The sequence below is a fragment of the Anomaloglossus baeobatrachus genome, chromosome 10 (assembly GCF_048569485.1).
Source record: "Anomaloglossus baeobatrachus isolate aAnoBae1 chromosome 10, aAnoBae1.hap1, whole genome shotgun sequence".
NCBI classification, from domain to species: Eukaryota; Metazoa; Chordata; class Amphibia; order Anura; family Aromobatidae; genus Anomaloglossus; species Anomaloglossus baeobatrachus.
Window position 1 is genome coordinate 125,730,757 of NC_134362.1, and position 12,547 is coordinate 125,743,303.

The 12,547-nt window shown below is 50.8% G+C and overlaps 1 non-coding gene across 1 annotated transcript; it reads left to right on the forward strand.

Moving 5' to 3' along the window:
- The first annotated feature begins 342 nt into the window (after positions 1-342).
- On the forward strand, positions 343-540 carry LOC142255501 (U2 spliceosomal RNA). Its single transcript, XR_012727427.1, has one exon. It is a non-coding gene; the product is annotated as a U2 spliceosomal RNA (small nuclear RNA).
- The last annotated feature ends 12,007 nt before the right edge of the window (positions 541-12,547 follow it).

Sequence of the window (12,547 nt, forward strand, 5' to 3'; positions counted from 1 at the left end):
CAGATTCATTGCAGTGGGCGGCGGCTGCAAAAAGCACCATTCTTCTTGTTTTTGCTCTGCAAAACAGCCTTTTCAAGGGTTGGCTTGGGTGACAAAATGTCTTCTGTAGGCTCCCTAAGATGTGTCCGGTAAAGGCCAGGGTGCCACTCAAGGCTGTAACTAATTCGGGTTATAGCTTCTCGGCCTTTTGGCTAAGATCAAGTGTAGTTTCGGAGGACGCTACTTTGGTCGGTACTGGAAGGTGCCTGGGATTGCACGACTGCCGGTCTTGGGGGAGTGTGTGCGCCTTCTGATGACACATAGCCCTCTTGTGCCTGGACGGTTCCCAGGCAACGGGAGGCGATCACCTTTGTTATTTTGAAGTCCTACTGATAAACAGAAAAAAAAAAAAATCTGTTCTTAGTTTAATATCTGATACGTCCCCTATCTAGGGACCATATATTAAATGGATTTTTAGAACAAGGAGATGGAAAAAATCTTGCTCTGTCCACTCCACGCATTGACCTGGTATTGTAGTACCTCCAGGACGGTGCACCCCTTCTTAACCCAGTTTCCAAAAGCAGAACTCAATTCACCTGATTAAAATGAACCCAATTAGTGAATTGAAAGAAAGCAAACAACTTTATTTGCACCTTAATTTAGCCAATTCACTTTTCACACTTTCACCCTTTTTTTATCTTTCACGCCTTTTACTTGCTTTATTCATGCAAAAGCTGCGCCAATTAGCAAACTCATCTCCACTCAACTTGATGAACTCTGCTATGTCCCATGCAGTATCTTGTTCTCAGTCTTATCTAGATCATTTGCAATTGAATAGAATAGATCCCTTTTGGACACATTAGATTCAGCTGCTGCAGTGACTGCAGGTGTTAGAAGATGCAGATTTGGCATCAGGTGCTGTCTACCAGATTCCACTCCAATTAAAGGTTCCATGTTTATTCCTACCATGCATTGTTTTTCGGTGTTTTCTTTGAGCAATGATGATGTCTTTAGTGATCTGTTGGCTCCCTCTCCTGGAGGAAGAGTTTGCTTGCTCTTGGACTTTCAAAAAGAGAGGTCATGATAGACATTTAGCTTCTGAGCCCAATTGGGGACAGTCATGGGTGATGAATGTCTTGCAACCTGCTGCGAAGCCTGATACCGCAATATAAGGAACGTCAAATACTAAGAATGGGCGGCCTATGAAAGAATTAGTACTTTCATTAAGAATACTTAAACGGCTAATTGGGAATAGACAAACTGTAAAAAGCCCTCTGAGAAAGCCCCTTTCTAATCTTTGTTAGTAAGCTTTTCTGTAGTCTGCCTGTTGATGTATTTTCCGTTTGAACAGTGCACAACATGAAGTGACGGAACACTGGCTTGTCACAATGTCCCCCGCTGACATCACAATAGCGCTGCTGCCTAGAAAGCCAGCTGCGCAGCAGAAGTTGCTCTTTGGGTGGGATGGTGGGCTAATGTATCTATTCCTGCTTGGTGTGAGTTTGACATGATCTAGAGCAACGAGTTCCAGCGGCTGGCGGTTGATTATTGGCTGTAATGGGGCTTTCTGGCTGGTGCCAGCCCTTCTTCTTAGCACACAGGAACCACAATCCCTAAACCATGCTTCGATGGATTCTCTCATCCCAGCCCAGTAAAACTACATATTTCACACAGTTATAAGCAGCTCATGGGCATTCACCTGGATTAAAACCCATAACAGCTCATAGACCAAACAATCAATCTACCACTGGACCAAAGACAGGAAGCTAAATCCACTGCCTGCGGTAACTAAGTTAATCCTATAGGCTACTCACACAACAAACCCAAGAGAAAGGAAAAAAACATGGCTTCGATTATCCATCCAATGAAAACGCATAACCATTGTGAGCCATTGGACAATGCAATTGCACACATGGTGACATGGTGCACGGCCCAATGAATCAAGTCTGTACTTCATATTCACGGTTTAAGCCCTTGGGTTCTAATGTGTCCAGAGTACATATCCAGAAAGATTCCCTTTCTTTGTGCTAAGCACAAGTCAACAATACGTTGTAAGCAGATTCTATTACCAGTCCCACACCATTTTGTAACGCATAATCACACAGTGGCCCAATTAAGATTCCAAGTCATCGAACATGTTCCAGCCATACGCAGAGGAGGCGATAGAATTAGGAAGCTCAAAGAAAGGGAACCTTTCTGGATATATACTCTGGGCACGTTGGAACCCAAGGGCTTAAACCATGAATATGAAGTACAGACTTGATTCATTGGGCCGTGCACATTTTTTCTAACGCCCGATTCTTTTTCGTGTTCACACTATGTATGGTTCCACTATGTATGGAGTTCCATTCTTCCTTGTTTTTTATTTGTCATGTTTGTCATGTCTGATCAACTGGTTACATTATGTCTGATTACCTTGTCTAACAGTTTTTTCTCCCCTTTCTTTACCTTCCAGGTTCCCATAGTCACGTGAAATATCCCTGTTGCACTTGATTACGGCTCACTATTCACTATAGGATGTCTTATATCTAACATCACACTCTCACCCGTCAGCACTCTATAGGTTTGTATAAGGTATGCGCTTACACATCCGGTCCTCCATAAATATTTCCACTTATGTAACACTATCCCTATGATCACTCATAACTCATACCTTTGTAGTCAATTACAGCCTCCCCTCTCCCCCCTCCCCTTCTCCCTTTCCATCTATAATTTTGCCAGTACAATATTAGTTTACATTAGGCACACACTCACATATTCCATTCCTTAGTGACTTATTGTAATTCACATTCGCATACAATTCTCTATGCCTGCCCCATTACTACATTCATACCTACTTGACCTTATCCTGATACCCCTTGTCTCACCTTGTTGGTCCCTACACCTGTTATCCTGTCCTTTCCTGTGTCTGTCTTGTCACACAACACATTTTAGCATATTAGTTGTGCTCCTTATTACCTGTCCTGCCTATTAGAATTATGTCCATTATGTCCATGCATGGCCCAATGAATCAAGTCTGTACTTCATATTCATGGTTTAAGCCTTTGGGTTCCAACGTGCCCAGAGTATATATCCAGAAAGAGTCCCTTTCTTTGAGCCTCCTAATTCTATCGCCTCCTCTGCGTATGGCTTGGACATGTTCGATGACTTGGAATCTTAATTGGATCACTGTGTGATTATGCGTCACAAAATGGTGTGGGACTGGTAATAGAATCTGCTTACAATGTATTGTTGACTTGTGTTTAGCTCAAAGAAAGAAAATCTTTCTGGATATGTACTCTGGGCACATTAGAACCCAAGGGCTTAAACCGTGAATATGAAGTAAAGACTTGATTCATTGGGCCGTGCACCATGTCACCATGTGTCCAATTGCATTGTCCAATGGCTCACAATGGTTATGCGTTTTCATTGGATGGATAATCAAAGCCATGTTTTTTTCCTTTCTGTTGGGTTTGTTGTGTGAGTAGCCTATAGGATTAAGTTGGTTACCGCAGGCAGTGGATTTAGCTTCCTGTCTTTAGTCCAGTGGTAGATGGATTGTCTGGTCTATGAGCTGTTATTGGTTTGAATGCAGGTGAATGCCCATGACTGTGTACAATATGTAGTTTTACTGGGCTGGGATGAGAGAATCCATTGAAGCAGATAAAGGTAGGTTATGGGAAAAGGGAGAAGAGGGAAACAGGAAAATAGTGTAATAAATAAGCAGATTCTATTACCAGTCCCACACCATTTTGTGACGCATAATCACACAGTGATCCAATTAAAATTCCAAGTCATCGAACATGTCCAAGCCATACGCAGAGGAGGCAATAGAATTAGGAAGCTCAAAGAAAGGGAATATTTCTGGATATATACTCTGGGCACGTTGGAACCCAAAGGCTTAAACCATGAATATGAAGTACAGACTTGATTCATTGGGCCATGCATGGACATAATGGACATAATTCTAATAGGCAGGACAGGTAATAAGGAGCACAAGGGATATGCTAAAATGTGTTGTGTGACAAGACAGACACAGGAAAGGACAGGATAACAGGTGTAGGGACCAACAAGGTGAGACAAGGGGTATCAGGATAGGGTCAAGTAGGTATGAATGTATGAAGCGGAAGAGGAGAACCCACAAGCTGGATGATCAATGGAAACAAACCCCATACATCATACAGCCCACAGGATGGGAAGATGGGAAGGCCTACCAGATCAGTCGTGACCAAAGGGGCACTTTGGCCACGGTTTCCCGGGACAATCTAAAAAGGTGCCCACCAGCATTGAGGGCAACGGCTGAAGTTCCGGTTCCTCCACCAGCGGAGAAGGCAAAAGAGGTAATTCACACCGTGATGGGTGACTTCCCAGCGGACTGGCCTACACAGAACGGCGCGGTGATTCTTCCAGTGATACTGTTCCCACAACCCGTGGATGAAGAAGTGATGGAGGTGGTCAACCGTGAGCCGGAGCCAGTGCCAGTGCCCAGGGATGAAACTGTGCCCAGCTCCCCTATGCTTCCGCCTGCCCCACACGATAACAGGGAAGAGAGACTGATTGTTCCCTCTCCCCCGCTGCCTGTCACCACTGACACTGGACCCCGGAGGTCCACTCGCCCCAACCTAGGTAGACCCCCACTTAGGTACAGGGAAACTACTATTTAGAGGGGGGGTGAACATTGTGTGTTGAAAGCACTGTTTAAAAGTTTTAAAGTTTGAAAATGAAAATGAATAATTGCTGGAAAGTTACCTGATTTACTGCTGATTGGAACCGGTCGTAGCCAGCAGCTGGTCCCCATTGGGACCCCCTTCACCTTGCATAGAAACTTCTATGAACATGCCTGAGAACTTGCAAGGCAACCACAAACTTGTGGCCTGTAAATAAATGGTTGTTGCAGCTTCCACCGTTGCCGCCTCCGGAGAGGCAGATTGGAGGAAGGGCCCGCAGTGGAGGAAACTGGGGCCCAGCCACCACAGGAACCGGTGGCAATCCTCTGGGGGTTTCAGGGGTGCCCCATGGACGTGGGTCCCCTGGAAAGGACAGAACCCGCTCGGGCAATTTGTGCAGGACTGGGGTCAAGGGGTGCTGTCTGTTTGCTTAGGGGCAGCATCAGTGCCAGGTTGCTTGGGTGGGAGAGAGCGGAAGCCGCAACCGTTTACCGTAACGTTTAAGTAAGAGTACCTCCCGATGTGGGAAGATGTTATCATACTTGTATGTCTGTTACAGTTTTCTATATTTTTATATTTTCCAGTTGGTGAAAATAAAACCGGTGATGGACGGGCAGCCCGAGAACGGTCTGCATTTTGCTAAGGGGGAATGTGTCGCCCTGGACAAGCCAGGGGCCACAGAGCACAACACCTACACACCCCACACTCCCTGCAGGCACATCAAGGTCAGACACAAAACCCTTGTTGCCTTCCTCCAGGGGCTGATGTCCACACCAGGGGGTGGAGCCAGGCGGTTGGTCTCCGCCCACCGAGGAGTTCACAGTTCTGGAGGCGGGAAAGACAGGCAGTCTAGTTTGGAGGAGGAAGTGGAAGGAGGTGAAGTAGAGAGATAGAGTTTGGAGAGGAAAGAGTTCAGTTTTGACAGTGAAAGTGGAAAGAGTAAAGTGACAGCTAAAGAGCCTGAAGTTGGTCCGGGTGTGTGGCCCGGACAGAACAGCAAGGTTGGCAGACAGTGGTGACCGCCTGCAGGAGTGGCCTATCGGAGTTTGTCGAAAAGACCGTGGACGGGCGGTGGCCCGGCGGTACCGGACCGGTACACAAGGAGAAGCTAGCACCATTGGCAGGGGCTTTTCGGACCCCGTCAAGGCTAGGAGTCGCCGTGAAGTTGCCGAATCCGTTAGTGAAGGGGACCTCCGGGTTTCCAAACAGTCAAGTCGCGACAGAAGGCAACTGTCCAACGGTGAAGGGGAGACACCGCCACCGCCAAGGGCAACCGTTTCCCAGGGCCAGCGCCTGCGGGCAAAAGGGGCTCCTGCGGCCCACATCCAGGTCGGGGAGCGGGTTACCAGTGGGAACTCATCGGAATCAACATAGAACATAGGTGCAGGGAGAGACAGTCATCACTAACCTGCAGGAACAACAACACCGCAGCCGTCCGAGGGACCCGTCCATCCAGCCGCTTGTTTTAACGTGAACTGTGTCATCATCATTGGGCTGAGTGAGTACCTCCATGCCGTGCGGCACAGCGCTGCCCCTGCGACCCTGCACCTCACCAGGCCCCGCAACCCGCCTGCCATCCACTCCTACCCCATCACCGGGCCCCGGGACAATCAACCCCCTACCCACGGAGGGGAGAAATAACAACAAAGCTGCTTCTTGTCACCGCTCCCAGGATCCCCGTCCCTGGAGAAAGGCAACAAGGGTTTTGTGTCTGACCTTGATGTGCCTGCAGGGAGTGTGGGGTGTGTAGGTGTTGTGCTCTGTGGCCCCTGGCTTGTCCAGGGTGACACACTACAACACTTAGGTTATTGTGCTTTTTGTGCAGCTTGCAAGGTTACATGATACTTCATATACGATTTTTAGCTTTCTTGTTAGTAAATCACATTTTTTTTCCTCTTTTTCTTTCCTTAACTGAAGGCGGCATATCTCCAAGGCATTCTGATCTCTCAGCAAATCAAGAGGAGCTGGAGACCGGGAAGACCGACCCTCAGGAGCCTCCTGGACTTCAGAGAACAAGCATGGCCGCCGACAGAGGAGCAACCTGTCCTCCAAGAAGCTCAGAAGAAGAGGCGATGCCCGGCAGCTTATCTGTTTTTGTCTTTTAAATGTGGTTTATACTTTTGCTAATGGTAATTTAATAAAATCTTTCTCCAATATGAGTTCTTCTTGCGTTGCCTCCAGTGAGTTCTGGCTTTGGTGATAAATATAGCACCCAAGATAAATATAGCAGCAAAGCGGCAACTCAGTGGGAAAATAGCAGCAGGCAAATATAATGTGCAAAATCCGATGGCTAAATGATTATAAATAATGATGAAGTCAAAGCCTCAATATATATAAATATATATTTTGTAGCAGTGAGATATAACCAAGGCACAGACAGCACTGGGGTCATACACATTACTGTGGGGCATATACATTACTGGGGGCATACAGCTCTGGAGGGCAAACACATTACTGGGGTGGATGGGATACAGCTCTGGGGGCTCAGACAGCTTAGTGGGGGGCACATATAGCTATAAGGGGCCCATAGAGCTCAGGGAGGCATACACAGCTCTAGGGGGCACATACAGCTCATGAGGGGACATTCAGTTCTAAGTGGCCCATACAGCTTAGGAGGGGCACATACAGCTCAGGAGGGGCTAGTTACCACCTTTGAACTGACTCTAACTTCTGAACAGGGTCGGCATCAGCACCCGGCACACCAGGCAGTGTCAGGTGCTCCTGCCCTGACACTGTACACTGACACTGCTGCACGGTGCCCCTGACCTGAAACTATACACTAGCACTACTGCACGGTGCTCCTGCGCTGAAACTGTACACTGACACTGCTGCACGGTGCTCCTGTCCTGACACTGTACACTGACGCCTGCTGCACGGTGCTCCTGCCCTGACACTGTACACTTACAGTGCTGCACGGTGCTCCTGCCCTGACACTGTACATTTACACTGCTGCACGGTGCTCCTGCCCTTACACTGTACACTGACACTGCTGCACGGTGCTCCTGCACTGACACTGTACACTGACACTGCTGCACGGTGCTCTTGCCCCGACACTATACTGACACTGCTGCACGGTGCTCCTGCCCTGACACTGTACACTTACACTGCTGCACGGTGCCCCTGCCCTGAAACTATACACTAGCACTACTGCACAGTGCTCCTGCGCTTACACTTTACACTGACACTGCTGCACGGTGCTCCTGTCCTGACACTGTACACTGACGCCTGCTGCACGGTGCTCCTGCCCTGACACTGTACACTTACAGTGCTGCACGGTGCTCCTGCCCTGACACTGTACATTTACACTGCTGCACGGTGCTCCTGCCCTGCCCTGACACTGTACACTGACACTGCTGCACGGTGCTCCTGCACTGACACTGTACACTGACACTGCTGCACGGTGCTCTTGCCCCGACACTACACTGACACTGCTGCACGGTGCTCCTGCCCTGACACTGTACACTTACACTGCTGCACGGTGCTCCTGCCCTGACACTGTACACTGACACTGCTGCACGGTGCTCCTGCACTGACACTGTACACTGACGCTGCTGCACGGTGCTCCTGCACTGACACTGTACACTGACGCTGCTGCACGGTGCTCCTGCACTGACACAGTTCACTGACACTGCTGCACGGTGCTCCTGTCCAGACACTGTACTGAACTGTAACCATAGGACAATGCCACCAGTCATAGTGACCCCATCACAACCTTAAAGCTCTGTGCGCACACTGCGGTTATTTGGCGCGGATTTGCCGCAGATTTTGCTGCAAAAAAAGTGCAGCTTTTGTTCATAACCTTTCTGCAGTCCTTCCCCAGCAAAATCTATGGGAAAAACAAAATGCTGTGCGCTCACTGCATTTTTCTTCCTACATCTCCAGGCTGGAAAGGGCCAGCAGACGCCTTCTGGTTGAAGCGCTGCTCTTGCTGTTCCCGACTCCGACTCAAGTTCTTCTCGACATATTCTTGAATCTGTCGGTACTGCACCCTCCGCCGAATTTTCCATTCAGCTGTCGAAGGGAGTGCTTCTGGGGCCTCCAATCCCATGTCCAGATCCACCGGTAGCCGACCGGGGTGAGCCCTCATCAGGTATGCTGGGGTGCACTTCGTTGAGCTGGAAGGGATATTGTTGTACATATCGACCAAGTCGGGTAGCTTCTCCGGCCACAGGTTCCGCTCTTCCAGCGGCAACGTCTTGAGGAGGCTCAGGACCAAGTGGTTCATCTTCTCACACATGCCATTGGTCTGGGCATGGTAAGGGGTGGACCGGATCTTCTTGCAGCCGTACAACTGGCAAAACTCATGGAACACCTCCGCTTCAAAGGTCGGGCCTTAGTCAGTAAGCACCTTCTCAGGGTATCCATGTAGTCGGCAGAAATAAGCCTGGAACGCTCTAGCGGCAGTACGACCAGTTAGGTCTTTGACTGGGACAACCACCATAAACCTTGAATAGTGGTCTACTATGGTTAGAGCGTAGGTGTACCCACTTCGGCTGGGGGTGAGCTTTACATGGTCCAGGGCGACCAGCTCCAGCGGTTGATGTGTAACGATCGGGTGTAGGGGCGCCTTCTGGCTGGCCTCGTCCTTCCTTCTCAGCGTGCAAGGACCGCACTCTCGGCACCAGGCCTCTACAGACTCCCGCATCCCACTCCAATAGAACCGCTCCCTCAACAGCATCTCCAGCTTCTTCCATCCGAAGTGTCCGGCACCATCATGGTACGCTTGTAGAACGGTGGGCACATTAGCTTGGGGAATCACTAACTGGCGGATTTTCTCATGAGTCTTCGGGTTAATCAGCTCACGGTACAACTTCCCCTGGTGTAGATACAACCGGGTCCGTTCTCGCCACAGGCGCTGGGCTTCAGCCGGGGTGGCAGGGTCTATTCCAGCAGCACCTTGCTCCATCAGGATCTTAACTAGGCGGACAGCGGGCGCCTGGTTTTGAGCTTCCTGCCACTCCTGACTGGGCAGCGGGTCCAGATTCGCCCGTTGCTGGTGGACATGCACCTTCTCAGTTGGTGGCTGGTGAAATGCAGGCAACTCGATCTCCTCGAGGTCGTCAACCTCGCACCCTTCTTCTGACAAGTGGGGCATCCGAGAGAGTGCATCAGCATTAACGTTGGCACGACCGGCCCTGTATTTGATGGTGAAATCGTAGTTGGCTAGCCTAGCCACCCACCGCTGTTCAAACGCGCCCAACTTGGCCGTGTCCAGGTGGGTCAGCGGATTATTATCCATGAAAGCGGTGAACTTTGCTGCGGCCAGGTAATGGCGGAACCGCTCGGTGATAGCCCACACCAGCGCCAGGAGCTCGAGCTTGAAAGAGCTGTAGTTCTCAGGATTCCTTTCAGTCGGTCGGAGCTTTCGGCTAGCATAAGCAATCACCTTTTCCTTCCCATCTTGGACCTGGGACAAGACTGCCCCCAAGCCCACATTGCTGGCATCGGTGTAGAGGATGAACGGGTTGCTGTAATCGGGATACGCCAGGATCTCCTCTCCGGTCAAGGCCGCCTTCAGTTGACGGAAGGATTCCTCATGCCTCTCTTCCCACACCAGTGGGGCTCCGATGGGTCTACCACCTTTGGTCTGTCCCACGAGGAGGTCTTGCATGGGGGCAGCCATCTTCGTGTACCCCTTGATGAAGCGCCGGTAGTACCCCACCAGACCCAGAAACTGCCTTACTTCCCTCACTGTGGTTGGTCTCGGCCAGTCTTGGATGGCAGTGATCTTCTCGGGGTCGGGGGCGACACCTTCTGCACCCACCACATGCCCCAGGTACTGCACTCTGGGTTTCAGCAGGTGACACTTGGAGGGCTTCAACTTCATCCCGTATTTGGCATGGGACGCGAACACTTCGGCCAGGTTCTCCAGGTGGGCTTCATATGTCTGGGAGTACACATTCACATCATCCAGGTATAACAGGACGGTTTCGAAGTTTAGATGCCCCAGACAGCACTCCATCAGCCGTTGGAAGGTTCCAGGGGCGTTGCACAGCATGAACGGCATACTATTGAATTCACAGAGCCCCATTGGGGTGGTGAAGGCAGTTTTCTCCCGGTCCTCCGGTGCCACAGCCACTTGCCAGTACCCGCTGGTGAGGTCAAGGGTGGAGAAGTAATTTGCAGTTCTTAGTGCGGCCAAAGACTCTTCATTACGGGGCAGTGGGTAAGCATCTTTATGCGTTATCTGGTTAATCTTCCGGTAATCCACGCACATCCGCATGGTGCCGTCCTTCTTCTTAACCAGTACCAATGGGGCGGCCCAGGGACTACAGCTGTCCCTGATGACCCCTGCCTCCTTCATGTTCCTCAACATGTCCTTGGCACATTGGTAGTGTGCAGGGGGAATAGGCCTGTACCTCTCTTTGATAGGGGGGTGTTCACCGGTGGGAATATGGTGTTGGACCCCTTTAACCTGCCCAAAGTCTAGGGGATGTTTGCTAAAAACTTGCTCATACTCCCGTACCACCCGGTATACCCCTTCTTTGTGATGTGTAGGGGTATCGTCAGTGCCTACATGTAGCTGTTGGTGCCACTCATCTAACTCCCCTTGGGGCGGGTGAGTGCTGGCAGTCGGTGGTGAGGTTGGGGGAACTGCCTCGCGGATGGTGTGGGGATCCAGAGTGAGCAACTTGGCAAGTGTAGCATACCGGGGAAGCCTGACTTCTTCCTCCCCGCAGTTCAGCAACCTCACAGGCACTCTCCCCTTCTTTACATCTACCACCCCTCGGGCGTCCATTACTGTGGGCCAGTGCTCGGAGGGCATGGGCTCTATCATGGCAGGGTAGTCACGTCCCTGGGGCCCTACTGCTGCCCTACACCAAATCATCATCTCGCTCCTAAGGGGTACAATCAACGGGGCAACATCCATCACTCTCACCCCACCAATATCTCCTCCTGTCGAGTTCACATGCTGGCGGTACATCAAGGCTCGGATCTCACGCTGCACAGCTCTCTGTCGACTCCCCGCCGCCGTGGCAGCCAGCTGCTGCAGTAGGGTCAGCACATCACTCATACAGTGCTCCATCACATTGGTTCCTAGCACTATCTTCGGGTTATGATCACTGGGTTCATTCATTATCACAATCATACCCTGGTGTTGCAGTTCAGCTCGCCCCACAGTCATGGACACTTGTTTGTATCCCACTTGGGTCAATGGGAGTCCATCAGCAGCAATCAGTGTTATACTAGCATCTGGGGGAGCCAGCTCGTCTTTCCCCCAATACCGTTGATACAGTGTGTATGGTATAGTGGTTACCTGTGATCCAGCGTCCAGAAGAGCCATCACCGGTATGCCGTCCACAGCCACGGGAATGATAGGCCAGGCCCCGATGTACCGGTCCCGCCAGTCTGGGGGGCCATGGGGTTCTACTCCTGAGGATTGGCCCATGGCCCCAGGGGTGGCTCGTTTAATGGACACCGTCGGGAGTAGTGGCCGGGTTTGCTGCACCTGTAACAAATTGGGGGTCCATACCGTGAGTCATTGGTTCTTCTCCGCTGCATCCAGGGAACGTCCTCAGGACGGTCGGCGAGCTGTATCTTTGCCGGAGGCTGGGATCTGGTCTGAGGCTGGAGTGCGGCGAGGATCTTGGCAGCCAGTTCTTCCATCGTGCTGCTTGGAGCTGTAGGTACGGGAGATGCTGGTAGGGCAGGGGCCACCATGACGGGAGCCGTCTCAACTGGCCACGGGGCTGGTTCCAAGACTTCTGAAGCTGGAGGTTGCAGAGCTTTAATGGCCCGTTCCTTTAACACAGCAAAGTCCACATCAGGGTGTTCTAGGGCCCACAGCCGGAGTTGTTTGCGATCCTCGGAGGACCTCATCCCCTGCACAAATTGCTCTACTAACATTTTGTTGCTGTCCGCCTCATTGATGGTGTCCACCCGCTTCAGTGTGCGGAGGGCGGTTTGCAGACGTAAAGCGT